Below are 27,543 nucleotides of genomic sequence, written 5' to 3'. Positions count from 1 at the left end.
TTATGGTACCAACCGCTGATTTTCTTTTTCTTCATTGAATTTCTATACATCCATATCAGACTTCTGAAATGTAGTTATATACTGATCACATATTTTTTTATTGATGTTCTTCCTGTAAAGCACAGTAATGAAAGCAGTCATATTTCATACCAATATGAAAAAGAACACTCAAAACAAATTAAATTGATCATTTCATATTATAAAGAGAAAAATAGCAGTATAAAATTATCTAATGGGAAATCATTATAGATTTTTTCCCATAACATATTATGAGAGAAGTATTCTTTTATATTTTACCTTTTCAAAATTAAATTAGTTTGTGTGTGTATATATAAATATAAATATATATAAATAAAAATAAATATAAATGTAAAAATATGAATGTGAATATGAATATAACTATAAATATAACTATGAATATAATAATAAATAAAAATGAATATAAATATAAATCCTATATATATGAGAAATAATTATATTTCACAGTGTTTTTTCATTATTTCCTACCAAATATAAGGTCTAATTTATTTTTCATATATTGCCTCAGTTAAGACATAGTGTAAAACATAAGTCAATTAAAATATAGATAATGCCCACATATGTAACTGTAGTTGTTGTTTTTCCATATTGTTAAGCATAATAATCCATAAATTACATTTCTAAGACTATGTGCAGGACTTCTGTATTTCCACAATGAATGTAAATTAAATTTAAAATCTCATTAACAGTTACTTAAAGAAGAAAATAAAATTTTCACAGATTTCTAAGAATTTGATTTAGTTTCCTTGAAGGCAATAAGTTATAGGGTTAACTGTTTAGACAAAATCAAAGCCACATATTTTTACTAAAGGATCAGACGTGATATATTTTTTTAAACTTCAGCCATATATAATTTTTAAAATGATACACATGTGGTCCTACAAATCTAACAACTCTACCTCTTTCGATTTTTCTTTTTGCAAAGCCTTTCTAATTTCTGGTTGCTGCCATTGAAAGAATCTTTCATATACATTTTCATCCATTTTTTCTTTATGTGAAGCTTCTTATAAATGTCACCTATATTAAAAATTAAGGGTCATTTTGAAGAAACTTTAGTGATTCCATGTATTCATAAAAATAGATATAGATAATAGATAAAATCCATTCAATAATGCCAAGAAAACTTAAAATTAAATGAAAGATATCACCAACATGCTTCATACTTTAGAATACTTTAGGGTTTTGTATGTTCAGATGAAGGATGTTCAACCAGTAAAGTCTACAGAAATATTCCACAACACAGAAAAAAAAAAAAAAAACACTCCATGTATTTTAGACAAGAAATATCTAATCTTATCTGAATTTTAATTTCTGTAAGTAAAAGAATTTTAAGCTTCAAGAACAGTTTCCAAAGAACAAATGGACGAAACAAAGGATCAAAGGTGGGCTTTAATTCTTCATAGGGAAACACTTTTAATACAGGCTAATTCTTTTCTAAATCTACAAAAGATAATGCAACTGAAAGAACAAACTTGACTGTGGAATTGTTAGACACATTATTTAAAATATTCAATTTCAAATAAGATGGCAGCCAGGCATATTGGTTCCATTTTAATCCTAGTACTCTGGAGGCAAAAACAGGCAGATCTTTGTGAGTTCCAGGTTAACCTGGTCGACATAGTGAGTTCCAGGACAGCCTGAGCTACAAAATGAGACCCTGTCACAATCAAACCTGAGTTTGAATCCTAGCACCTACATGATGTGCACAAATATCTCCAACTCCAGTTCCAGAGGATGTGATGCCCTGTTCTAAATTCTGCATGCACCATAAAAACCAATGAGAGTATTGGAAAGATAATTCAGTAGTTAAGAACACTGGATCCCTTCCAGAGATCTGAGATTGGATTCCCTGCACCCACAAGGTGGCTCACAGCATATAACTTCAGATGCAGGGGATTCAATGGTTTCATCAAGACTCCACAGGTACCAGACACACATGTTGTACACATACACACGTGAGAGCAAAACAACCATACCTATAAAATAAAATGTAAAAAAAAGTAATAAGGGTTACTTTAAAGAATTCAGTTTTCCACTGTGCCATATAAAGAAAGAAGCACAGAGGCATCCTAGAAAAGGAACTGACTAAATATAAAATTAAAACTGGGTCAATAAAAATATGTTTCATGTACAGAATTTTGTATACATATCACTTAGGTTTAAGTACATGGAACTGTAAAAGTGTTTACATCAATTTTTTCCTCTTAAAATCCCTTCAAAGAAGTTATGAAGATGCCTCAAAACTTGAGGGCCTACTGTGAAAAGAGGAATTTCACAAATTAGAATCTAGTACCCATCTACAAAACCAACCATGGATGGTTGTTTCTACAAGAACAGCACTGTGGTTGACAGAGTGAGAATTGCTAGGTCTTGCTGGATGCTTGTCTACCTGCATTTGGTGAAAGACCTGTCTTAAGGAAATAAGATGAAAAGTAATAGAGCATCACCCAACATCCTCCTCTGCCCTCCACATGTGTATATATGTACCACAGACAAGAACATACAAAAAATAAAAATTAAGTTTCATTAATGTCACACCAAAGCACCATTTTCATTTTCTGTATCACAGGAAAAAATTATTCCACGATGCTAAATCAAAAATATTTGCAAGAGTCTGTGTCATGAGTAGACCTTGGGATCTGACTCTGCACCTAATCCCACAAGAGCCAGAGGAAACTCAACTTCCAGGTGCTCTACCACTCGCAGGATCATAGTAAAGGCCCCCACATCAGGTGTAACTGAGTCCCAAAAGATCTAGGCACAGAGGAAATCCTGCCAGGCCAGTGGCCTGGATTTCTTCCTGACTGAACCTGTACATAGGGCAGACCTGAGATCCTGGCTCAGAAACCACTCTTAAGACATCCAGAGGGAGTCCCACTCCAATGTACTCTGAAGTGCCCAAGATCACATGATCACAAAGGAAGCTTGACTCTCAAGAGATGTGAAAACACACCCAGGAACACTGGAGTTCTGACAGACGATCACAGCTGAGGACTCAGCATCTTTTGCAGCACCCTGTGTAACTAGGACCACCACAAGGTCCAGGGCAACAAAAACAACCTCCCAGGCAGAGGCACGGGTTCCTTGTGGCTTGCATCTCTGTCCAGAGAAAACCTCGGGATCTGGCACCCCACCAAACCTTGCAACACACAGAGAAAGCTAAACTCCCAAGAGCTCTGACACAGCAGGATCTCAGGAGATTTTTCACACCAAGATTTCAGTATTCAAGAGGCAACTTGAGGCCAGCACCTGGGCACTTAGGCATGGAATCTGCAGACACCAACAAGGTCCCCACAGGACTCTCCACAGAATCTTAGAACCTCTGGTGAATTGAACACAACTTCTTCTCCAATCCAATCTCGAAGGACCTGAGACAGCATTAAGGAGGGAAGCAGAAAACCCGGCCTGACCAGAGTCACAAATCCCTTCCAGTTGACACTAGCACTGGGGCAACATGGGCTCCGAGTCTACGGACACCCCCAAAGTCCCCAGAGAACTTTCCATGGGATCTTAGGCCCTCTGGTGAGTGGAACACAACTTCTGCTACGAGGCAGATTTGAACACCACATATCTGGGCACCTTCCCTGCAAGAGGAGAGCTTGCCTGCAGAGAGTACTCTGACGACTAAAACTCAGGAGAGAGCTAGACACCCAGGTTTTCTGATAGAGGCTAACATAATAACCTGAGGAACAAGCTCTAACCAGAGACAGCTATAACAACTCACTCCACAGATTACCAGATCGAAAAAGGCAAACATAAGAATTTTTTAACAGAAACCAAGACCAGTCACCATCATCAGCACGCAGTACTCCCACCCTACACAATCCTGGGCACCCCAAAAAACCCAAAAAGATAGACCAGGATTTAAAAGCATATCTCATGATGATGGGAGAGGACATCAAGAAGAACTTTAATAACTCACTTAAAGATATATAGAAGAACACTGCTAAACAGGTTGAAGACCAAAAAAAAAAAAAAAAAAAAAAATCCCTTAAAAAATTGCAAGAAAACACGACCAAACAGGTGATGGAATAAATAACATCATCCAAGACCTTAAAAGAGAAGTAGACACAATTAAAAAAAAAAAAAACCCAAAGTGAGGCAACGCTGAAGATAGAAACCCTAGGAAAGAAATCTGGAACCATAGACTTGAGCATCAGCAACATAATACAAGAGATGGAAGAGAGAATCTCAGGTGCAGAACATTCCATAGAGAACATTGGCACAACAATCAAAGAAAATACAAAATGCAAAAAGATCCTAACTCAAAACATCCAGGAAATCCAGAACACAATGAGAAGACAAAAACTATGGATAATAGGAGTAGATGAGAATGAAGATTTTCAACTTAAAGGGCCAGCAAATATCTTCAACAAAATTATAGAAGAAAACTTACCAAACCTAAAGAAAGGCATGCACATGAACATACAAGAAGCCTACAGAACTACAAATAGACTGGACCAGAAAAGTAATTCCTCTTGACACATAATAATCAAAACAAAAAATAAAGAGAGAATATTAAAAGCAGTAAGGGAAAAAGGTCAAGTAACATATAAAGGCAGGCCTATCAGAAAAACACCAGACTTTTCACCAGAGACTATGAAAGCCAGACGATCCTGGACAGATGTTATACAGACACTAAGTTAACACAAATGCCAGCCTAAGATACTATAACCAGCCAAACACTCAATTACCATTGATGGAGAAACCAAAGTATTCCATGACAAAACTAAATTCACACATTATCTTTCCACCAGTCCAGCCCTTCAAAGGATAATAGCAGGAAAAAACAAAACTAAAAAACAAACAAAACAAAACAATACAAGAACAGAAACCACGCCCTATAAAAAGCAACAAAGTAATTCTTCAACTAACCAAAAAGAAGGCAAACACAAGAACAAAATGCCAACTCTAACAACAAAAATAATAGGAAGCAACATTTACTTTTCCTTAATGTCTCTTAATATCACTGGACTCAATTCCCCAATAAAGAGACATAGACTAACGACTGGCTATAAAAACAGGACACAATATTTTGCTGTTTAGAGGAAACCCATCTTAAGGAAAAAGACAAACACTACCTCAGAGTGAAAGTCTGGAAAACAATTTTCCAAGCAAATGGTCTGAAGAAACAAGTTGGAGTAACCATTCTAATATCGAATAAAATCAACTTCCAACCCAAAGTTATCATAAATGAGAAGGTGGGACACTTCATACTCATCAAAGGTAAAATTCTCCTAGAGGAACCCTCAATTCTGAATATCTATGCTCAAATACAAGGGCAGTCAAATTCATTAAATAAACTTTAGTAAAGCTCAAAGCACACATTGCATAGTGTGAGACTTCAACACACTTTCATCAATAGACAGATTGTGGAAACAGAAACTAAACAGGGACACAATGAAACTTACAGAAGTTATGAAACAAATAAACTTAACAGATATCTACAGAAGATTGTATCCTAAAACAGAAGGATATACCTTCTTCTCAGCACCTCATGGTATCTTCTCCAAAACTGACCATATAATTTGTCACAAAACAGTATTCAACAGATACAAAAATATTGCAATTGCCCCATTGCATTCTATCAGACCACCATGGACTATGGATGATCGTCAATAACAACATTAATAAAGGAAAGCCAACATTCATGTGGAAACTGAACAACATTCTTCTCAATGATACCTTCGTCAATGAAGGAATAGAGAAAGAAATACAAGACATTTTAGAGTTTAATGAAAATGAAGCCACAACATACCCAAACTTCTGGGACACAGTGAAAGCATATCTAAGAGGGAAACTCATAGCTCTGAGTGCCTCAAAAAGAAACTAGAGAGAGCACACACTAGTAGTTTACAACACAAATAAAAGTTCCAGGAAAAAAGGAAGCAAATTCACTCAAGAGGAGTAGAAGGCAGGAAATAATTGAACTCAGGAGTGAAATCAACCAAGTGGAAACAAGAACTATTCAAAGAATCAATCAAACGAGGATCTGGTTCTTTGAGAAAATCAACAAGATAGATAAACACTTAGCCAGACTCACTAGAGGGGACATGGACAGCATCCTAATTGACAAAATCAGAAATGAAAAGGGAGACATAACAACAGATCCTTAAGAAATCCAAAACTCCATCAGATCCTTCTACAAAAGGTTATACTCTGGAAAACATGGACAAAATGGACACATTTCTAGACAGATAGAAGGTACCAAAGTTAAACCAGAATCAAGTTAATGATCTAAACAATCCCATATCCCCTAAAGGAATAGAAGAAGTCATTATTAGTCTCCCCACCAAAAATAGCCCAGGACCAGATGGGTTTTGTGGAGAGTTCTATCAGACCTTTAAAGACGATCTAATTCCAGTTCTTCACTAACAATTCCACAAAATAGAAGCAGAATGTACTCTACCCAACTCAATCTGTGAAGCAACAATTACTTTGATACCTAAACCACAGAAAGATCTAACAAAGATGGATTACTTAAGACCAATTTCTCTTACGAATATCGATGCAAAAATATTCAATAAAATCTTGCTAACTCATTCCAAGAACACATTAAAATAATCATCCATCATGACCAAGTAGGTTTAATTTCAGGGATGCAGGGATGGTTTAATATATGTAAATCCATCAATGTAATCCATTATATAAACAAACTCAAAGACAAAAACCACAGGATCATCTGCTTAGATGCGGAGAAAGCATTGACAAAATCCAACACCGTTTCATGTTAATAGTCTTGGAAAGATTAGGAATTCAAGGCCCAAACCGAAACATGATAAAAGCAATCTACAGAAAACCAGTAGCCAACGTCAAAATAAATGGTGAAAAGCTGGAAGCAAACCCACTAAAATCAGAGACTAGACAAGGCTGCCCACTTTCTTCCGTCCTATTCAATATTGTACTTGACATCTTAGCCAGAGCAGTTCGACAACAAAAGGAAATCAAGGGGACACAAATTGGCAAGGAAGAAGTCAAAATATCTATTTTTGCAGAGGATATGATGGTATATATAAGTGACCCCAAAAATTATATCAGACAACTCCTAAACATGATAAACAGTTTCGGTGAAGTAGCTGGATTTAAAATTAACTCAAACAAGTCAATGGCCTTTCTCTACACAAAGAATAAACAGGCTGAGAAAGGAATTAGGTAACAACACCCTTCTTAATAGTCACAAATAATAAAAAATACCTTGGCGTGACTCTAATTTCTGGGATCAAATTAAATGGAGAGAAACTTGATGCAATCCCACTAAAATAAGACAAGACAGGACTAGACAAGGATTCTCAGTCTCTCCCTACTTGTTCACTATAGTACTAGAAGTTCTACCCAGAGCAAATAGACAACAAGAGACGTCAAAGGAATAAAAAATTGGAAAGGAAGAAGTCAAAATATCACTATTAGAAGATGATAAAATAGTATATTTAAGTGACCCCAAAAATTCCACCAGAGAACCTGTAAACCTTAAAAACAACTTCATCAAAGTGGCTAGATATACAATTAACTGAAACAAATCAGTAGCTTTCCTCTACTCAAAGGATAAACAGGCTGAAAAGAAATTATGGAAACAACACCTATCAAAAGTCACAAATTATAATACCTTGGTGTGACTCAAACCAAGCAAGTGAAAGATCTCCATGACAAGAACTTCAATTCTCTGAAGAAAGAAATTACAAATCTCAGAAGATGGAAAGATCTCCCATGCTTCATAGATTGGTGACCCGATTAATTTAGTAAAAGTGGATGTCTTGCCAAAAGCAATCTACAGATTCCATGCACTCTCCATCAAAATTCAAATTCAATTCTTCATAGCGATAGAAACAGCAATATGCAAAATCATTCGGAATATCAAAACCCCAGAATATCGAAAAACAGATCTCAACAATAAAAGAACTTCAGGGGGAATCATCCGTGACCTCAATCTGTATTATACAAAAATAGTGATTAAAAAAAAAGTGTATGGTAATGGTACAGAGACAATGGCTTTATGAAATTCACAGGCAAATGGATGGATCTAAATTATATCATCCTATATGAGGTAACAAAACCCCAAAGTAAAAAACATGGTATGCACTCACTGATAATTGGGTATTAGCCTAAAATCTCAGAATACCCAAAATGTAATTCACAGTCCACATGAAGCTCAAGTAGAAGGAAGACAAAAGTGAGGGTGTTTCGGGCCTTAGAATGGGGAACAAAATACTACTGGGAGGAAATATTGAGACAAAGTTCAGGGCACAGACTGAAGGAATGACCACACAGAATCTGCACAACCTGTGGAACCATCTCATATACAGACCCAGTACAGACACCAGACCCAGTCACCATTGTAGATACCAACAAGTACTTGCTGACAGTAGCCTAATAAGGCTGTCTCCTGAGAGGCTCTGCCAGAGCTTTGTAGGAACAGAGACTGAATCTCACAGCCAGCAATCAGACTGATCATGGGGTTCCCAGTGGAGGAGTTAGAGGAAGGACTGAAGGAGCTGAAGGGGTTTGCAACCTTATAGGAAGAATATCAATACGAACCAAACAGACCATCCAGGGTCTGCCCAACATATGGATCCATCCCATACACAGACAGCAGACACATTCACTATTGTCGATACCATGTGCTTGCTGACAGGAGCTGAATATGACTGTCTTATAAGAGGCACTGCCAGAGCTTGGCAAGAACAGAGGTTGATGGTCACAGCCTGATCATGGGGTCCCCAGTGGAGGGGATGAGGAAGGACTGAAGGAGCTGAAGGGGTTTCTAACCTTACAGGAAGAACATCAATATGAAACAAGTAACCCCCCAGAGCACCCAGGGACTATGCCACCAAACAAAGAGGGGGACCCATGATTCCAGCTACATATATATTAGAGGATGGCATTGTCAGACATCAGTGAGAGAAGAGGTCCTTGGTCCTGTGATCCTGTGAAGGCTGTATGCCCAAGTGCAAGTAACTGCCACAGTAGAAATGTGGGAGTGGGTGGTTGGGAGAACATGCTCATAGAAGCACAGGGAGGGTCGAATGGAATAGAAACTTTCTGGGGTGAAATCAGGAAAAGGCTAATATTTGAAATGTAAATAAACACAGACACACACAGACACAAACACACACACACACACAAACAAAATTATGGCTTTAACTGTGACTTCAAGTAGGTTTATATGTAATCTCAGGATGATATAAATTTTGGTACCATTCCTGCTAAGTTTTTGATAAATTAGAGTAAATGTCTCTGCATCTCAGTCTCCAAATGAAATCATGGTTGCTTTTATCACAACCAAGCTCCTCAATCTGTTTCATCACAATACAAACCTAAAGCAGATCTAAAATATAAAGTTCTTCCTGTTTGGACAAATATTTTACTGCTACAGCAAGAAGTACTGGTTTCAAACTTCAACAATGAAAAAAAAAAAAAAGGATAAAAAAAATTAAATATAAAAAAATAAAATATACATGTTTCCTCAGGTCCAGGTACATTTTGTAAGGATGAGGACTTTAGGTTCAAGGCTTGTCCAAGCTGCAATTGAGGATTCAGACAATCCTGAGATATAGAGTTACAGCTTACTTCCCTAAACCAAAACAACATATAAATAAAGACTGCCTGGCCTAAATTATGTCTGAAGTCCCAGTACTTCTGAGGCTGAGAGCAGCCGCTGTATTTTGAGGCAGTTTGGAGACTATATATAGAAATTTCAGCAATCTGGCATTTTAACAACAGGTAGAAGAAAATGAAGACTGGTCTTTAGTTTATTTATAATGAATTCCTGTTGGGCAGCAGCAGCAAAAAGAAGGTTTTAGTCTGTTGGTGTCACTAACTGACATCCAGTTTACTCACACCTCACATCTCCAGGCCCCAAGAAGACTTTCAGGGTCTGCAATACCCTGGCATTCCTGCTTTCTGCTAGGAGCTATTCTGTGCAAACTCCTGCCCTTAGTGAAGTTCTCTGTTTTTCTCAGCAGATGCCGATGGGAAAGTCAATTGTGAACTTGGAAGCAGTACCTTCCTGAGTCCAGTGAGAGTCACCTCCTCTCCTTACTCTTGAAGTAACACGTCCACCCTTCCACCTTCATCCCAACACAGACCTCCAGCTCAAACAGGATTAACCATCTTTCAACAGACAATTGACTACCTCCACTGAGACTTCTCCCTACCATGCTTCCTCACGCACATATCTTCCTCAAGAACTGGGCTTCCATGACCACTACAAAGCATACTGGTTAACAGGGTTTGGATAGCAGGAAAGCAATCTCAGCACAGCCCCTTGCTGATTGGTCGTGTTTTCACATGTGTACTAAGGGTGAGTTAGGCTTTATCACTCATCTGTCATCCAAGCAGCAAAAGGGAGGTAGTATTTTAGCTGCTACTAATACCCAGAGGCTTTCCATTTTCCAAGTTTGCAATACTAACTTGAAAGTTAAAATAAATGAACCCCTAAAAGACTCTCCTACTTTTTTTTCAGATGAAGGGCCTCTTGATTGTAATTTAAATTGTTTTATTTTTTATGTAATGTGTTTTTGCATGTTTGTATTTATACAACCTGCATGTATGTTGTTCATAGAAACTAGAAGAGAATTCCAAAACCCCTGGATATAGAATTAAAAATGGTTGTGAGCCATTATGTGGGTTCTAGGAACTAAAACTTGGTTCTGTCCAAGAACAACAAGTGCTCTTAATTTCTAAGCCATCTTTCCATCCCTGTCCTTTGCATGTTTTAAGGTGTGCTGGATCATGTCTCTCGATAGATGTTCATTTTTACTATACAGGAGAGATCATAAAATTATGACACTTTCTTAATATTATCTATTTCAAGAAAGAAAAAAAAACACCATAATTTTACTGGATTGTGTAAATCTTAAAAAGAGTTTCAGCAAAAAAAATGATGTGTATATATTTCAGTATGAGTGTACACAAGAAAGCCACAAATAGACATCTACTGCATTCTAATCATATTCCAACTTACTTTAATTTTATTTTTTTATTCAAGACAGGGTTTCTCTGTATAGCCTTGGTTGTCCTGGAACTCACCCTGTATACCAAGCTGGCCTCAAACTCAGAAATCTCCCTGCCTCTGCCTCCCAATTGCTGGAATTAAGGCATGTGACATTACTAGCTGACCAAACTTAAAACTTGAGACATGGTCTCTCAGAATCTGCAGCTCACCAATGCCACTAGCCTTGCTAGCCAACAAGGTGTCTCCACCTACTCAACACTGGGTTGCAGCCTGCATTTTTTAAGTGGATTCTATGTCCCCACCTTAACTCCATATACTTTCAAGGCAAGCATTTTACCAAAACAGCTTGTAGCCACTCTCTTCATTTTTCCCTCTCTCTCTCTAATCATGCCTAAGTTTAGGCTCCTAAAATGCTTAATGCCGGTTTTGCTTGTTTCCTTACAACAAATTGGGTTTCTTGCTCACTTTACAATCTGAAGTTGATTTGGAAAACTGCACAAACTAACATTTCATTGGAGAGGCTTATTGCAGTGTTTTGTTTGTTTGGTAGTTTTTTTTTGTTAATTTGGTGGGTTGGTTGGGTTTTGTTTTGTTTTGTTTTGTTTTTCTTTTTTTGTTTTGCCCACTGAAGATGAAACTCATAACTTTTACATGGTATTTTACCACTGAGCTACACCTTCAGCTAATCATTCATTCTGAATGTTGGTTGAGAAGTCATCTCATATGGGTTTTAAAGAGAACTACAATTACTGTGAAATCTAAAATTATCCCCTATGGTATAGGGGTTATAGAGATCTGATTCCCTCTTCTGACCTCTTCAAAAATCAGGCAAAAACCTCCAAAAACACGTACCTCCAGATTTATCCAACATACTGTCTAGTTCACCTCTGTTAAGAAAGGAATATAAAAATTAATGTAAGAAATATCGTGAACTGGTAGGACATTTTTCTTCCCCACAGAAAACTTTAAACAGAACCTTTTTTTAATTATTTATAATAAATATATGTTTGGTTCGGAACAAATGACATATACATATAAAATACATGGTGGACTACCAAAGTGAACTTGTATGATTTACTTTTTACAATTCATACATTTACACCCCACAGTAGTTTATTCATACCTCTACGACTCCTGTTGAGACCCTTCTTCTTCCCAGATGGCCCCCTCTTATTCTTTTGATGTTTTTCCTTTTCTTTTTGTGTATACCTGGGAAGATCTCATGCAGGTGGTCCTACTGTATGAGTTGCTATGTGTTTGTGATCACAATGTCTCAAGGACCTCAATCTGGGCTTGAACACAACATATAGTAGTGTCTGACTTTGAATTGTTCATCTTCCTGAATCTACTTCTCCAGTGAAGGGATCACAAACACTACTTATGAAGTACTCTATTGAACTCTATTGAAATACTCTATAGAAAATTTTACCGCATATCTCCATCCTTTTTTATGTGAGTCGATATATTCTCATCTTTGTCAAATGCTGGGCTCTTCTTTACTGTATTGACAAGAGAAAATAGAAACATTTGAATGGATGCTATATAAGTAATAGATAATAAAGTACTAAAGATTTGAATTTCTCTCAAGAAACTGCCCATGTGAGTTTTTGAAAGAGATTTTAGAAAGGAAATAATTACATCGATGAAATCCAGGACACAAAGAGATGACGAAACTTAAGGATAATAGGTATCGATGAAAAGTAATTTTTCCAAACTATAGGGACAGTGAGTATATTCAACAAAATTATAGAAGAAAATTTCCCTAACCTAAAAAAAGTGTTTCCCGTGAATATACAAGAAGCCTACAAAACTCCAAATAGTTTAGACCAGAAGAGAAATTCCTGCCATCATATAATAATCCAAACATCAAATGCAAAAAAAAAAAAAAAAAAAAAAGTAAAAGAAAAAAGAACAGAATGAAAGAAAGAATATTAAAAGCAATATGGGAAATTTCAAATAACTTATAAAGGAAGACTTATCAGAACTATACCTAACTTAACCTCTGAGACTATGAAAGCCATAAGATCCTGGGCATATATCATACAGAAATGCCAGCCAAGGCTATAATACACAGCAAAAATATCTTACCATAGTTTGAGAAAAGAAGGTATTCCATGAAAAAACAATATTTACACAATATTTTTGAACAAATCCAGCCCTCCAAGGGATAATAAAGGGAAAACTCCAATATAAGGAGGGAAATTACACTCTCGAAAAAGCAAGACATTTATCTTGAAGCAAACATAAAAGAAGATAGCTACATGAAAAAATTCCACCAAAATATCAGGAAGCAACAAAGACTTTTCCTTAGTATCTCTTAATATGAGGGGATTCAATTCACCAATAAAAAGACATAGACTAACAGACTGGATTTGTAAGCAAGACCCATCATACCAGAAACAAACCTCAGGGACAAAGACAGATATTACTTCAGAGTAAAAGGCTGGAAAACAATTTTCCAAGATAATGTTCCAAAGAAACAAGCTTGAGCAGCAATTCTAATATCAAATAAATTTGACTTTCAACCCAAAGTTATCAAAAAAGACAAAAAGGGACACTTCATATTCATCAAAGTTAAAATTTACCAAGATGAACTCCCAATTCTGAACATTTATACATCAAATGCAATGGCATTCACATTCCTATAAGAAACTTTAGTAGAGCTCAAATCACACATTGTACCCAAGACAATAATAGCAGAACTCCCCTCCCTCATTAATAGACAGATACTGGAATCAAAAATTAAATGGGACTCAGCGAACCTAACAGAAGTTATGAAACAAATAGATTAGTTGATATCTATAGAACATTTTACCCTAAAACAAAATGATGCCCATTCTTCTCAGCACCTCATGATGCCTTCTCCATATAATCAGTCCCAAAACATGCCTTAACAGATATAAAAATGTTGTAATAATCCCATGCATCCTACCTGATCACCAAGGACTAAGGTTGATTTTCAATAATGTTATAAATAATTGAAAACACACATAAACATAGTAGGTGAACAACAATATAGTGAGTGATAACTTGGGCAAGGAGGAAATAGAAATAAATTTAAGACTTTTTAGAGTTTAATGAAAATGAATCTGCAACATACCAAAAGTTATGGGACACAATGAAAGCAGTTCTAAGAAGGAAACTCATAGCTATGAATGCCTCCAAATAAAAATTGGACAGAGGATATAGGAGTAGGTTGACAGCACACCTAAACATTCTAGAACCAAAGGAAGTAAATTCACTGAAGAGGAGTAGAAGGCAGGAAATAATCAATCTCAGGGTTGAAATCAACCAAATGGAAACAAAGGAATTCTACACACACACACACACACACACACACACACACACACACACACAAATCAAACAAATTAGGAGCTGATTCTTTGAGAAAATCAAGAAGATAGATAAAATATTAGCCAGACTAACTACAGGGCAAAGAGACAGTAACCAAATTCACAAAACCAAAATTGAAAAGGGAGCCATAACAACAGAAACTTAGGAAATCCAGATCAGATCTTATAAAACAAGCATGTATTCAAAAAAAAAAATGAAAATAACGAAATAAGCAAAAAATGCACACTTATCTAGAGAGATAATAGGTACGAAATTGAAATCAGTATCAGATAAATCCTGTAATTACTCCCATAACCCCTAAAGAAATAGAAGCAGTCATTAATAGTCTCCCAACCAAAAAAGGCCCAGGATCTGATGAACCCATCAGATTTCTATCAGATCTTCATGTGTGAGACCTCCACTTAGAGCGTTTCTCCCTGGAAGGTAAAGCCCCTGGACTTTCCCCAAGCTTGTTTTCCCTAATCTCTAAACATACAGCTAGAAAGAAGCTCTTTGTTAACTATAGCCTGCAAAAAGCCTTTTTTGTTTCTGAGCCTTACAGCCAGAGATGTGATAATTGTAATTTTACCAAAGACATCTGGGCAGAGAAGAACACTCCTCCCAACTCTTCCCATCTCCTCCCAACTGCACCCAGTTCCTCCCAACTCCTCCCAACTCCTCCCAACTCTACCCACCTCCTCCTAGCTATCCTCCCAACTCTTCCCAATTCCTCAGCTAGCTGTTAAAAGCCCCCCACTGTCACCACTCGGGGTTGAATTCCCCACCCTGTACGGTAGAAGGACATCATTCTCAGCTAGCTGATAATAAAACGTCTTGTAGTTTGCATCAGGTGTGATTATGTCTCGAGTTTGCTGTCCAGCTCATTCCGGCACATGAGTGGAAGCCCAACTTCGGGAGTCTTACATGTGCGTTCTCATACACCAGGAGGCCTACCCCAGTTCTCAGAGACCCCACTAGGAGGTAGGACCCTGTCTTTGCTATGTCTTTGTCTGTCGGCTGTGTTTGAATTCAGCATTATGGTTTGCAGTTGTCTGCACTCCTGAGAGCAACCCTGTTCTGGATGGAGGGCAGGGATACTGACAGACATGTTAGTCGTAACCACTTACTGCACTGGGAGACATCCCAGAAGGTCTGAGAAAGCTCCAGGGATGCATGGAGATCTCCAATCGAGGTGCCAAATGAGAGTGTGCTCACTTGGCTGTCTGTTTCTGTTACTGGGTGCCAAGTGAGCATGTGCTCACTCAGCTGTCTGTTTCTGTTTATATATATATAATATATATATAGTGTTTGTCTCCCTGTATGTGACTCTGATGATGGGACAGACTATTAGCACTACTCTTGGACTGACTCTTGAAAATTGAACTGAAATTACTACTAGGATTCACAGTCTGTTTGTAGATGTCAGAAAGAAATTTTGGAGAACTTTCTTCTCAACGAAATGGCCGGCTTTTGGTGTTACTTGGCCAACAGAGGGCACTATTGAACTGATTGTGATTTCTGCAGTTAAAGATGTTGTTGCACAGAAGAGACTAGGGTCTCAACCAGAACAAGCACCCTACATTGACATCTCGGAAATTTCCGCGCAGGAAGCTCACCTGACCCCATCCTGGTTGAAGCCTTGGGTTCAGAAAAACAAGCTGGACTCCCGAGTCCTAGCTTTCCACCACTCACTAAAAACAAAACAAAACAAAACAAAACAAAACAAACAAACAAAAAAAAAACCCCTAAGATAAATATGTTGGGGGGTGAACTGCAACCCTTGGCTCCTCCCAAGATCTATCCAGAGATAGAAGAACCTCCAGAATATTGTAACACCACACCCTCATAACACTAAACGGTCTCTCCCAGATACCTCACCAGGGTACCACTGGAGACACGGGGGAGGGTCCAGCTGCTGGAACACAAGACAAATGAGCATGGAGCCCAGAGAGACTAGACTCAACAACCTTGCTGGCTTTAGGTACTTATGGCCTACTCCAGCAGACCTCGGAACTGCAGCCCCTTCATTACTGGTCTTTTTCCTTCTCTGATCTTTATAATTGGAAGGCAAATCACGCCGCCTTCTCTGAAAACCCCTCTACCCTTACTAATCTAATGGAATCTCTCATGTTCTCTCATCAGACAACTTGGGATGACTGTCAACAGCTTTTAAGGGTTATTTTTATCACACAGATAAGAAAAGGATTCTGCTGGAGGTAAGAATGAATGTGCTGGCGGCAAATGGATGGCTGACACAACTTCCAAATGAAATAGATGCATGCTTCCCCCTCTGACACATAGTGACTGGTACCTTAACAGGCCTGAAGGTAGTGAGCAGTTGAAATTTTGGCGCAGGGATACATTACCAGGAATGAGAGGAGCTGACAGACAACCCAGCAATGTGGCCAAGGTAAGAGGGATCCTACAAGAGGAAAAGGAGCAGAGTTTCTAGAGTGCCTCTTAGAAGCATACAGGCATTACACTCCCTGTGTCAGAGAGCCAGCAGGCCGCTCTGGCCATGGCTTTCATTGGGCAGTCTGCTTCTGCCATTAGGAGAATGTTACAGTGTCTAGAGAGTCTGTAAACACTATCTTTGCAAGATCTGGTTAAGGAGGCAGAGAGTGTACCATAAGAGAGAGACTAAAAAGAAATAGGAGAAAGAGAATAGAGAGCAGCTGAGGCAAGAGAAAGTAGATGAGATGGAAGGCAGGCAAGAATTTTAAATAGGATTTTGGATACATTTGCAAGTGATAAGGAAGTTTATAAAAAAGTTGGAGGGAGAAGGCAGACAGGGTACCTGGGCAACACAGGGCCAAAAAGACCTCAGAACTCCATAGGACCTTTACGACCACCTCTACATAAGGACCAATGTGGGTACTGTAAAGAAAAGGGACACTGGGCAAGAGACTGTGCCATGAAAGAGACTGATATCAGAACAACTAAGTCCTTACTCCAGAGGATGATGACTAGGGGATATGGGGCACAGACCCATTCCCTGAGACTAGTGTAAACCTAACTGTGGAAGAGACCCCTACGACTTCCCTTCTTGGTATCAGAACAGTTTTTTCAGTCCTGACAAAGTCACTAGAGAAATTGAGTAACCAGAAAAACGAAGTAATTGGGGCTACTGTTCAGAAACCATTCTCACCTTGCGTGGTAGCACATGCCTTTAATCACAGCACTCGGGAGGCAGAGGCAGGCGAATTTCTGAGTTCGAGGCCAGCCTAGTCTACAGAGTGAGTTACTGGACAGCCAAGGCAACACAGAGAAACCCTGTCTAGAAAACACACACACACACAAAAAAGACAGAAACCATAATCTTGGACCACTGATATGAAAATTAATCTAGGAGTAAGCCAAGTAACTGATTCCTTCCTCATCATTACTGAATGCCCCTCCACATTGTTTAGAAGAGACATAGTAGCAAATTTAAAAGTCCAAATAAGCTTTTCTTTTGAAGGAACTTCAATCCCTTGGCAAGCCTCTATCTCTATAATTTGAACTTTAAAATTAGAAGAAGAATATAGATTACATGAGCCTCAATCCCTGTCAAGAAAAGTATTAGAAGGGACCAGGTAAGGGAGATATCCTAAATGCTGGGCAGAGACGTGGGATATAAGAGAGGCAAAGAGGGTGCACCCCATCATTGTGACACTGAAAACTGATACAACAATACCCCATGAGCAAAGAGGCCCAAGAGGGCATCAGACCTCACATTCATAGTCTCTTAGAACTTGGTGTTTTGGTCCCTTGTCAGTCTTCCTGGAATACTCTGTTGCTACCAGTTAAAAAGCCAGGCTTTGCCACCCTGGCACTCTCTACCATACCCCCTTACTAAAGAGACTGTGACTTTCTCATGGACCCCCAAAGACCGGAAGCCTATAAAGAGATTAAAAAATCTTGCTTAGTGCATCAGCTCTAGTCCTGCAAGACCTGACCTAGCCTTTCATTCTCTATGTAGACAAAACAGCAGAAATAGTGAGATGGGTCCTGACCCAAGATCTGTGGAAATAGAAACAACCTGTGGCCCAATTGTTAAAAAAAAAAAAAAAAATAGACACAGTGGCCAGTAGATGACCATCTTGCTTAAAAGTTATCGCTGCTGCTGTGTCAGTATTTTTCAAAGAGGCTGACAAACTGACTCTAGGTCAATGAACTATAGTAGTAGCCCCTATATCCCCATGCCTTAGAAAGCATCATTAGACAGCTGCCTGATTGCTGGATGACTATTGCTCACAGGACCCATTAACAGAGCCTTTTACTGACTGAAAGAGTATAGTTTGCACCCCCTCCTATCCTGAATACTGCCACCTTGCTGCCGGAAGCCTACGACTTCCTACAAGTACACCAAGGTATAGACATCCTGGCAGAAAAAAACTGAAATTAAGAAAGACCTCACTGACCAGCCATGGCCAGGCTGCCCTAACTGGTACACAGATGGTATCCGCTTTTTGGTTGAAGGTAAAAGAAAAGCAGGGACAGCAGTGGTCAATGGAAAAAAAACCGTTGGGGACAGCAGCTTGCCTGAAGGCATGACAGCCCAGAGAGAAGAGCTAATCACACTCACCCAAGCCTTGCAGCTGGCCAAAGAGAAAAACATCAATATCTACAGAGACAGCAAGTATGCTTTCACCACTGCTCACATACATGGGGCGATCTATAGAAAACAGGAGTTACTCACATCTGATGGGAAAGATATTAAAAATAAAAAAGAAATCTTGAACCTATTAGAAGCCAAACACTTTCGAAAAAAAAACTAACTGGCCATCATACATTGCACCCATCTCCAAAAAGGTCATGATGCCATAGTGAAGGGAAATCAGATGGCTGACCTTGCTGCCAAACATGCAGCCCTAGGAAAAAAAAAAATAAAGAACTTAAAAACCATTATAAACTCAAAGACGCAGGCTTGGACTACATGCTAGAAGATCAAGAACAGAAAAAAAAATACCTCAGATATGTGTATATACTACCCAAGGAGTGGCTAAGACCCAAGATGGTCACTGGATCCTGCCCACCAGAGAAGGGTTACAATATGTAGCCAATCTACACAGGCTCCCCCACTTGGAAACTAAGAAGCTAAAGAAATTGTTAAGAGCTCAAACTACTATGTTACTAGATTGCCAGATGTTGCCCAGGAGTTTTTTAATGAATGCCAAGCCTGTGCCCTCACCAATGTCAGGCACCAGAATAATGCTCCCCAGAGGGGGTTTAAGAGGTGACAGCCTGGTACATTCTGAAAAGTAGATTTCACTGAAGTTAATTTCACCAAGTACAGTAATAAATATCTATTACTTTTTATAGACACCTTTTTAGGCTTGGTCGAAGCCTTCCCCACTAAGAAGGAGACCGACAGTATTGTGGCAAAGAAGATATTAGAGGAAATGTCCCCATCATTTGGCATCCCTAAGGTACATTCATCAATCAAGTGACCCTCCTTCTTTGCCCAGGTAAGCCAAGGGTTAGCCAGAAAATTGGGGATTGATTGGAAGTTACATTGTCCCTACAGACCCCAGACATCAGAACAGGTAGAGCAGATGAATAGAGAATTAAAAGAAACCTTGACTAAATCGGCTTTAGAGACATGCAGAAAAGATTATGAAGCTCTCCTTCACTTCACCTTATTGTGAGTATGGAACACCACAGAAAAATTTAAACTTACACCCTTTCAAATCCTCAATTGGGGACCACCTTCCTTAACAGAAGCAGGGGGAATGTTTGACCCTGGTGTTCCTTTTTTTGAACCCCTGCTAGCTCGCTTAAAGACCCTAGAACTGGTCAGAAAAATGCCTTGGAATTGCTGAAAAATAAAACAAAAAAAAAAAAAAGCAAAAAACAAACAAACAAACCAAAAAAACAAAAACAAACAAACAAACAAAAAACACCTACCTGCTGCTTTTGGCAAGCCCCACCACCGCTACTCCAGCAGGTGCTGGGCTCCTGCACCCAGCCCACCATGGCTCACTGGCCCAGTGCTGCTCATATTCTCCAGGCAGTGCACAGGAACCTCCTCCCTCCCTTGTACCACAGCAAGAGAAACTTTTGTCTCATTCAAGTGCATTTTGAGGCTCTCAAGGTTACAAATCCTAGAGCTGTGACCTCATGTTGGCTTTGTTTGGCAGCTGGGCTAGCGGTTATTTTTCCTAGTTTTAAGACTAGAACTATGTAGAAGAAGTAGTGGGGAATGTGAGACTCCAACTTAGAGCGGTTCTCCCTGGAAGGTAAAGCCCCTGGATATTCCCCAAGCTTCTTGTCCCTGATCTCTACAAATGCAGTCAGAAAGAAGCTCTTTGTTATTTATAGCCTGCAAAAAGCCTTTTTGTTTCTGAGCCTTACAGCCTGAGATGTGATAATTGTAACTTTACGAAAGACATCCAGGCAGAGAACCACATTCCTCCCAACTCTTTCCAACTCCTCCCAACTCTTCTCCCAACTCCTCCCATCTGTTCCCAACTCCTCTGAACTTTCATCCCAATTCCTCAGCCAGCTGTTAAAAGCCCCCTTCTGTCACAGCTCAGGGTCAAACTCCCCTGCCCTGCACGGTGGGAGGAGTTTGTCCTCAGCTAGCTGATAATAAAACCTCTTTCTGTTTGCATCAGGTATAGTTTTCTCTTGAGTCATTGTGGTGCTGGCCAGCTCATTCCGGGACTTGAATGGGCTTCAGTGAAGGTCCAGTTTCGGGGGTCTTACACATGGAGACCTAATACCAATATTCTTCAAACTATTATGTAAAATCAAAAGAGAAGGAATACTATTGAGTTTATTCTATGAAGCCAGATTACAATTATATTCAAATGATACAAAGACCCAATGAAGAAAGGAAACTTCAGACCATTTTCCTGTATGAATATCAAAGCAAAAATACTCAATAAAATCCTTGCAAACTGAATCAAAGAATACATCAAAACGATCATCCATCATGGTCAAGTAGGCTTCATCCCTGCGATGGTTTAATATATGGAAATCCATCAAATTAATCCACTATAGAAATAAACTCAAAGACAAAAACAACATGCTCAACTCATTAGATGCTGAGAAAGTATTTGACAAAATGCACACCCATTTATAATGAAAGTCAAAGAAAGATAAGGAATGTAAGGCCCGTATCTAAACATAAAAAAAAAAAAAAAAAAAAAAAAAACAATGGACAGCAAACCAGTAGCCAGCATTAAACTAAATGGTGAGAAACTTGAAAAAATCCCACTATATCAGGGACTAGACAAGTCTGCCCACTTTCTCCCTACCTATTCAATATAGTAGTTGAAGACCTATCCAGAGTAATTAGACAACAAAAAGAGAACAAATGAATAAAAATTGGAAAGGAAGAAGTCAAAATATCACTATTTCCAGATGATATGATAGCATGTATCAGTGACCCAAAAATTTGCCAGAGAAATCCTAAACCTGATACACAACTTCAGTGCTGTAGTTGAATATAAAATTAACTCAAACAAGTCAATGGCCTTTTTCTACACAAAGGAAAAGCAGGATGAAAAACAAACTAAACAAAAAACAAACAAACAAACAAACAAAAAAACACCCTTCACAATAGTCACAAATAATATAAAATACCTTGGTGTGAATCTAATTTATGAAGAGAAAAATACATATGATAACAACTTCAAATCTCTGAAGAAAGAAATCAAAAAAGATCTCAGAAGATGGAAAGATACCCCATGCACATGGATTGGAAGGATTAATAAAGTAAAAATGGCTGTCCTACCAAAAGGAATCTATAGATTCAATGCAATCCCCATCAAAATACCAACTTAATTCTTCACTGAGTTAGAAAGGGCAATTTGCAAATTCACCTGAAATTAAACAAACAAAAAAACAAACAAACAAACAAACAAAAACAAAAACAAAACAAGACAAAAAAGATAGGAAAAACTATCCCCAACAATAAAAGAACATTTTGTGGAATAACCATGCGTGAACTCAAGCTGTACTACAGAGCAATTGTGATAAAAATGGCATGGTACAGGTAGAGTGATGATAGACAAGTAGATAAATGAAATAGAACTGAAGAGAGAGAAATAAACCCACACACATATGGACACTTGATCTTTGATAAAGGAGCTAAAACAATCCAGTGGAACGAAGACAGCATTTTCAAACAGTAGTGCTGGCTCAATCGGCAATTAGCATGTAGAAGAAGGCATATTGATCTATTCTCATCCCTTGTACAATGCTCAAGTCTAAGTGGATCAAGGAACTGTACATAAAACCAGAGACACTGAAACTTATAGAGAAGAAAGTGGGGAAGAACATGGAACAAGGGAAAAGGGGGAAAATTCTTGATGAAAAGAAAAAAAAAAAGAGCAGCAATGGCTTGTGCTGCAAGATTAAACATGGAAAAATTGAACCTCATAAAATTGCTAAGCTTCTGTAAGGTCAAGGACACTATCAATAGGACAAAACTGCATCCAACAGATTGGGAAAAAAAATCTTTCCCAATCCTAAATAAGATAGGGGTCTAATATCTAATACATATAAAGAGATGAAAAATCTGGACTCCAGAAAATCAATTTTCTCTATTTTTAAAAATTGGGACAGAGCTAAACAAATAATTCCCAACTAAGGAATACCGAATGATTTAGAAGCACCTAAAAAATATTCAACATCCTTAATCATCAGGGAAATGTAAGTCAAAATAACCCAGAGATTCCACCTCACACCTGTCAGAATGGCTAAGATGTAAAATTCAGATAACAGCAGATGCTGGCAAGAATGTGTTGAAATATGAACACTCCATTGCTGGTGGATTTGCAAGCTGTTACAACCAGTTTGGAAATCAGACTGGTGGTTCCTCAGAAAATTGGACATAATTCTACTAGAAGATCCAGCAACAGTCCTCCTGGGCATATACCCAGAAGATGTTCCAACTTGTAATAAGGACACATGCTTCACTATGTTTATAGCAGCCTTATGTATAATAACAAGACTCTGAAAAGAAATCAGGTGACTCTCTTTAGAAGAATCAATATAGAACATCTGGTAATTTTTCTATAATGTATTACTACACAGCTATTAAAAGCAATGATTTAAGGAAATTCTTAGACAAATGGATGGATCTGGATGATATCTTCCTAAGTGAGATAACCCAATCACAAAAGAACACACATAATATGCAATCATTGATAAATGGATATTATCCCTGAATCCCAGAATGACCAAGGTAAAATTTGCAAAACCCATGAAACTCAAGAAGAAAGACCAAAGTGTGATTATGTTGTTCCTTCTTAGAATGGGGAACAAAATACCCATGGGAGGAGTTACAGAGACAAAGTTTGGATCTTAGACTGAACGAATCCATACACTGCCTCACTTGGGGATCCATCCCATAAACAGCCACCAAACCCAGATACTATTGAAGATGCACCAAGAGCTTGGGGACAGGACAAGAGCTTGGGGACAGGAGACTGATATAGTTGTCTCCTGAGAGGAACTGCCAGTGCCTGACAAATAAAGAAGTGGATGTTCACTGACATCCATTGGACTGAGCACAGGGTCCCCAAATATGGAGCTAGAGAAAGTACCCAAGGAGCTTAAGGAGTTTGCAGGAACTTAGGAGGAAAAAATAAACATAAACTAACAAGTACCCCCACAATTCTCTGGGACTAAACCACCAATCAAAGAAAAGAAATAATGGGGCATATGGACCCAGCTGCATATGTAGCAGAGGATGGACTAATTGGTCATCAATGGGAGGAGAGCCACTTGTTCCTATAAAGGTCCTATGCCCCAGTATTGGGAAATGCTTGGGCTAGGAATTGGGAGTGGGTGTGTTGGGGAGCAGGGGGAGAGGGGAGAGCAGGGGATTTTTGGAAGGGAAAGTAGAAAAGTTGATAACATGTGAAATGTAAATAAAGTAAGTATATAATAGAAAAAGAAATGAAATAATTTATTTGCAGGTTTTATGAAATAAATTCATGTATGGCAAAGATATTATAGGAACTATGTCAGGTTTTTTCCTGGGGCAAAATCATAGCAAGTTATTGTTTCTCAACATATTGTGACTATAGTTTCAAGAGTAGGTATATGTGCTACTAAAACTTGTGTATAAAATAGATAAATATAGGGAAAATTAGAAATGAAGTCTATGAAAACTCTTAACAAAGATTTCTTCCAATTTAGGAGACTAGGTAAAGGTCTAATGAAATGCAGGACACAATTAATGCCCAACACTGGATATACCTTTAGTAAGAGATTCCTCTGAAACACTTATGTCATCTTCTTCATCATCACAGTCCAAAATTAATAAGTAACCTTCCTTTGGTATCACCATCATTTTCTTAAGCGCCATTCTTCTCTTAAGAACTTAATAGTCCTCTTAGTTTAAAAAAAAATTAAATAAAAATTAAAAGAAAAAAAAGAACTTAGTTATCTGAATAAAAGGTATCATTTAAATAATTAAAATGACAAAAAGTCAAATAATTATCTTAGCTCAATGAAAGATCATTTCTTTTGTTTTTTAACATATAGTATTTTTAATCATTTGTCTTTATCAGAGAGTTCTGTATACATATTCAATATGGTGATGCATATATATGTGTGTGTGTATATATACACAAATATACACATACACACACACACACACACACATACACACATATACCCATACACACACACACACATATATATGTGTGTGTATATATATATATATATATATATATATATATATATATATATTTCCCAGGAACATTTTCTCCATGTATCCTATTTATCATGTCCCTTTTCCTCACAACTTGTTTCAAAAACTTCTTTACCTTATTTAAAAAAAAAAAAAAAAAAAAAAACTCCTTCAGAACCAAAGTTAACAATCTGCCATTTCTCAGTTTAAAAAAGACATAACCTGGCCACACTTCAATATGTGATTCCTCCCCTCCTTCCAGAAAACGATGAGCAAAATTTGTTCGCCTGTAATCTTTGAGGCATCTGAATTTTGGTCGAATCTCCCATACATTCTTTTTAAACAAAACATAAGCAATTCTTTTTATCAGTTTATCTCAGTCTAAGGTAAACTCACAGTTCTATCCAGAAAGATAACGAACATGGTAACTTTATGTTCATATCAAAAAGACCCAACACTTATTCTACAAGAAACACTCATCACCACCACCCAAACATAAAGGCCTTATATTGGAGAAAATGGGGATTTGGGGAAGCCGAGGATTTCAAACATCTGAAGATTGTAAGTTCGAGGCCAGCCCAAGACAGGAAAGCCGGAACTACAAAGATAGATCCCATCCTACAGAAATAAAATTGAGAGAAAAAGCTGAACATGGTAGGGCAAGTCTTTAATCCCAATAAATGGGCAATTGAGATGGAAGGATCCGTGGTCAGAATCCATCAACTGAGATTCATAAGTCAGTTGAGATCCATCAACTGACTTATGAATCTCTTGCAATATCTCCTCTTCTTCTTTTCATTCATTCTTCTTATACAACTCTACTGTCTGCAATGTCCATAAAGTGTATATCAAAGGAACACACCGTAGACAAGACAACGAGGAGGGAGGAATCCTCAGTGTGTTTCTAATGGATCCTGAACAGCACACAGGACAAGCGCCAAGGCTTCTCACCCATGGCTCCCTGGCCCCCGACCCCTAGTCCTGCAGCCGGCTCTCTGATCCTATCCCAAGGCCCCAAGCTTTTCTCTTCAAAGGGTTCCCAATCCTCTATGCCCCTGACCTGTTCAATCCTCTTCCATGAATACGGTCCTCCACCTTCCATTCACCCTCAGATCCCAGAGGAAATGACTATGAGGAGCCTTTTCCTCACATAATGGCCACCTGGGCCTGAGATGCCCCACCCGGTAACACCTCGATTAACTGTCCAACAACCATGATCAGAGCCAACTATCACTTACAGATCATCTAAGAGATGAACACCTTCCAACCGCACCCTTCCGTGCTCAGATCCTCAAAGGAAAAAAAAAAAAACTGTTGTCAGGAGCCAGGCCGGGATAGAGTTCTCTAAGTACCCTTAGTGATGCCAAATGTACAAAAAAGTTCTCACCCAAGGCCTGCGTTGAATGGCTGAATATACCCTACGCATGCGTACATGGAGTACCATGTACCATCACTTTGAAGTGAGTTTTCAGGAGGTGAGAATAAGCTACTGGCTTTAAGACATATGATTTCCTGTTTATAGGTTGATAAGCCCTTACAAACTTGAAAAACTTGAACAAATGTGTAACATATGAAACACTGCAAATGACACTAGTTAATTTCAACTGTAGAGGCTCTTGTAAGCATTTTTGGATTTTATTTATTTATGTGCGTAAGCATTTATTGTTGTGGATTGCTGCATGTACATACGCAAACCAGAAGAGTCTATGCTGTCCTAAGAGTTCAGAAAGGAGCATCCAGAATCCCTACAACCTCTGGTACCCTCCTGTCTCCACCTTCCTAGTATTGAGCTGGATTAGAAGAGTGTGCTAGGCAGTGCAGGCCCTCTCTCTCACTTATGTGCTTAGCCTCTCTGGCCCTCTCTCTCACTTATGTGCTAGGCAGCCCAGGCCCTCTCTCTCACTCATACATTAGGCCTTGCAGGCCCTCTCTCTCACTTATGTGCTTGGCTGGGCAGACCCTCTCTCTCACTTATGCCTCTGTTGCATACAGAGGCTGGAAGAGAGCACTGATTCTCTGAAAACGTGACTGTGCACAAATTGTGAGCCACTATGTGGGTGCTTTGTGCACCGTCCTCTGCATAGAACAGGTGCTTTTTTTTGTTTGTTTGTTTGTTTTTGTTTTTTGTTTTATTTATTATTATTATTATTTTTCTAAACCGGGTTTCTCTCTGTAGCCCTGATTTTCCTGGAACTTACAACAGGCTGTCCTTGAATTCAGAAATATTTGGCTTCTGCCTCCCAAATGCAGGCATGAACCACTACTGCCGAAACAACAGTTGCTCTTAATAGCTAGTTTTTCTTTTCTTTTTTTCAACTAGACTAGTGTGTATTTCATGCATCCTAAGGCATTCTGCCCATTTACTTTCAATCTTTTCCTACTTGTATATTAGTTTTTCAAAAAGGCTATAACTTTAAAAAAGACCAAAGTGGGATATATGGGCTGGTTTGGTGGAAAGAAATGGAAGGAAGAAGTTAGGCATAATAATAATAATAATAATAATAATAATAATAATAATAATAATAATAATAAACAATAATAGAAAAAATTTAAAGTTTTTAAGTCTATCATTATTAAAATGTGTGAG

General features: G+C 38.3%; 1 pseudogene; it reads right to left on the bottom strand.

The window, feature by feature from the left end:
* Positions 1-24,629, bottom strand: LOC146999803 (X-linked lymphocyte-regulated protein PM1-like; annotated as a pseudogene).
* Positions 24,630-27,543: the final 2,914 nt, after the last annotated feature.

This window comes from Mus caroli, unplaced genomic scaffold (genome assembly GCF_978045245.1).
Source record: "Mus caroli unplaced genomic scaffold, Mus_caroli_1 scaffold_38, whole genome shotgun sequence".
NCBI lineage: Eukaryota > Metazoa > Chordata > Mammalia > Rodentia > Muridae > Mus > Mus caroli.
Note: the sequence above shows the minus strand (reverse complement) of the source record. Positions and strands in the feature narration are given on the sequence as shown.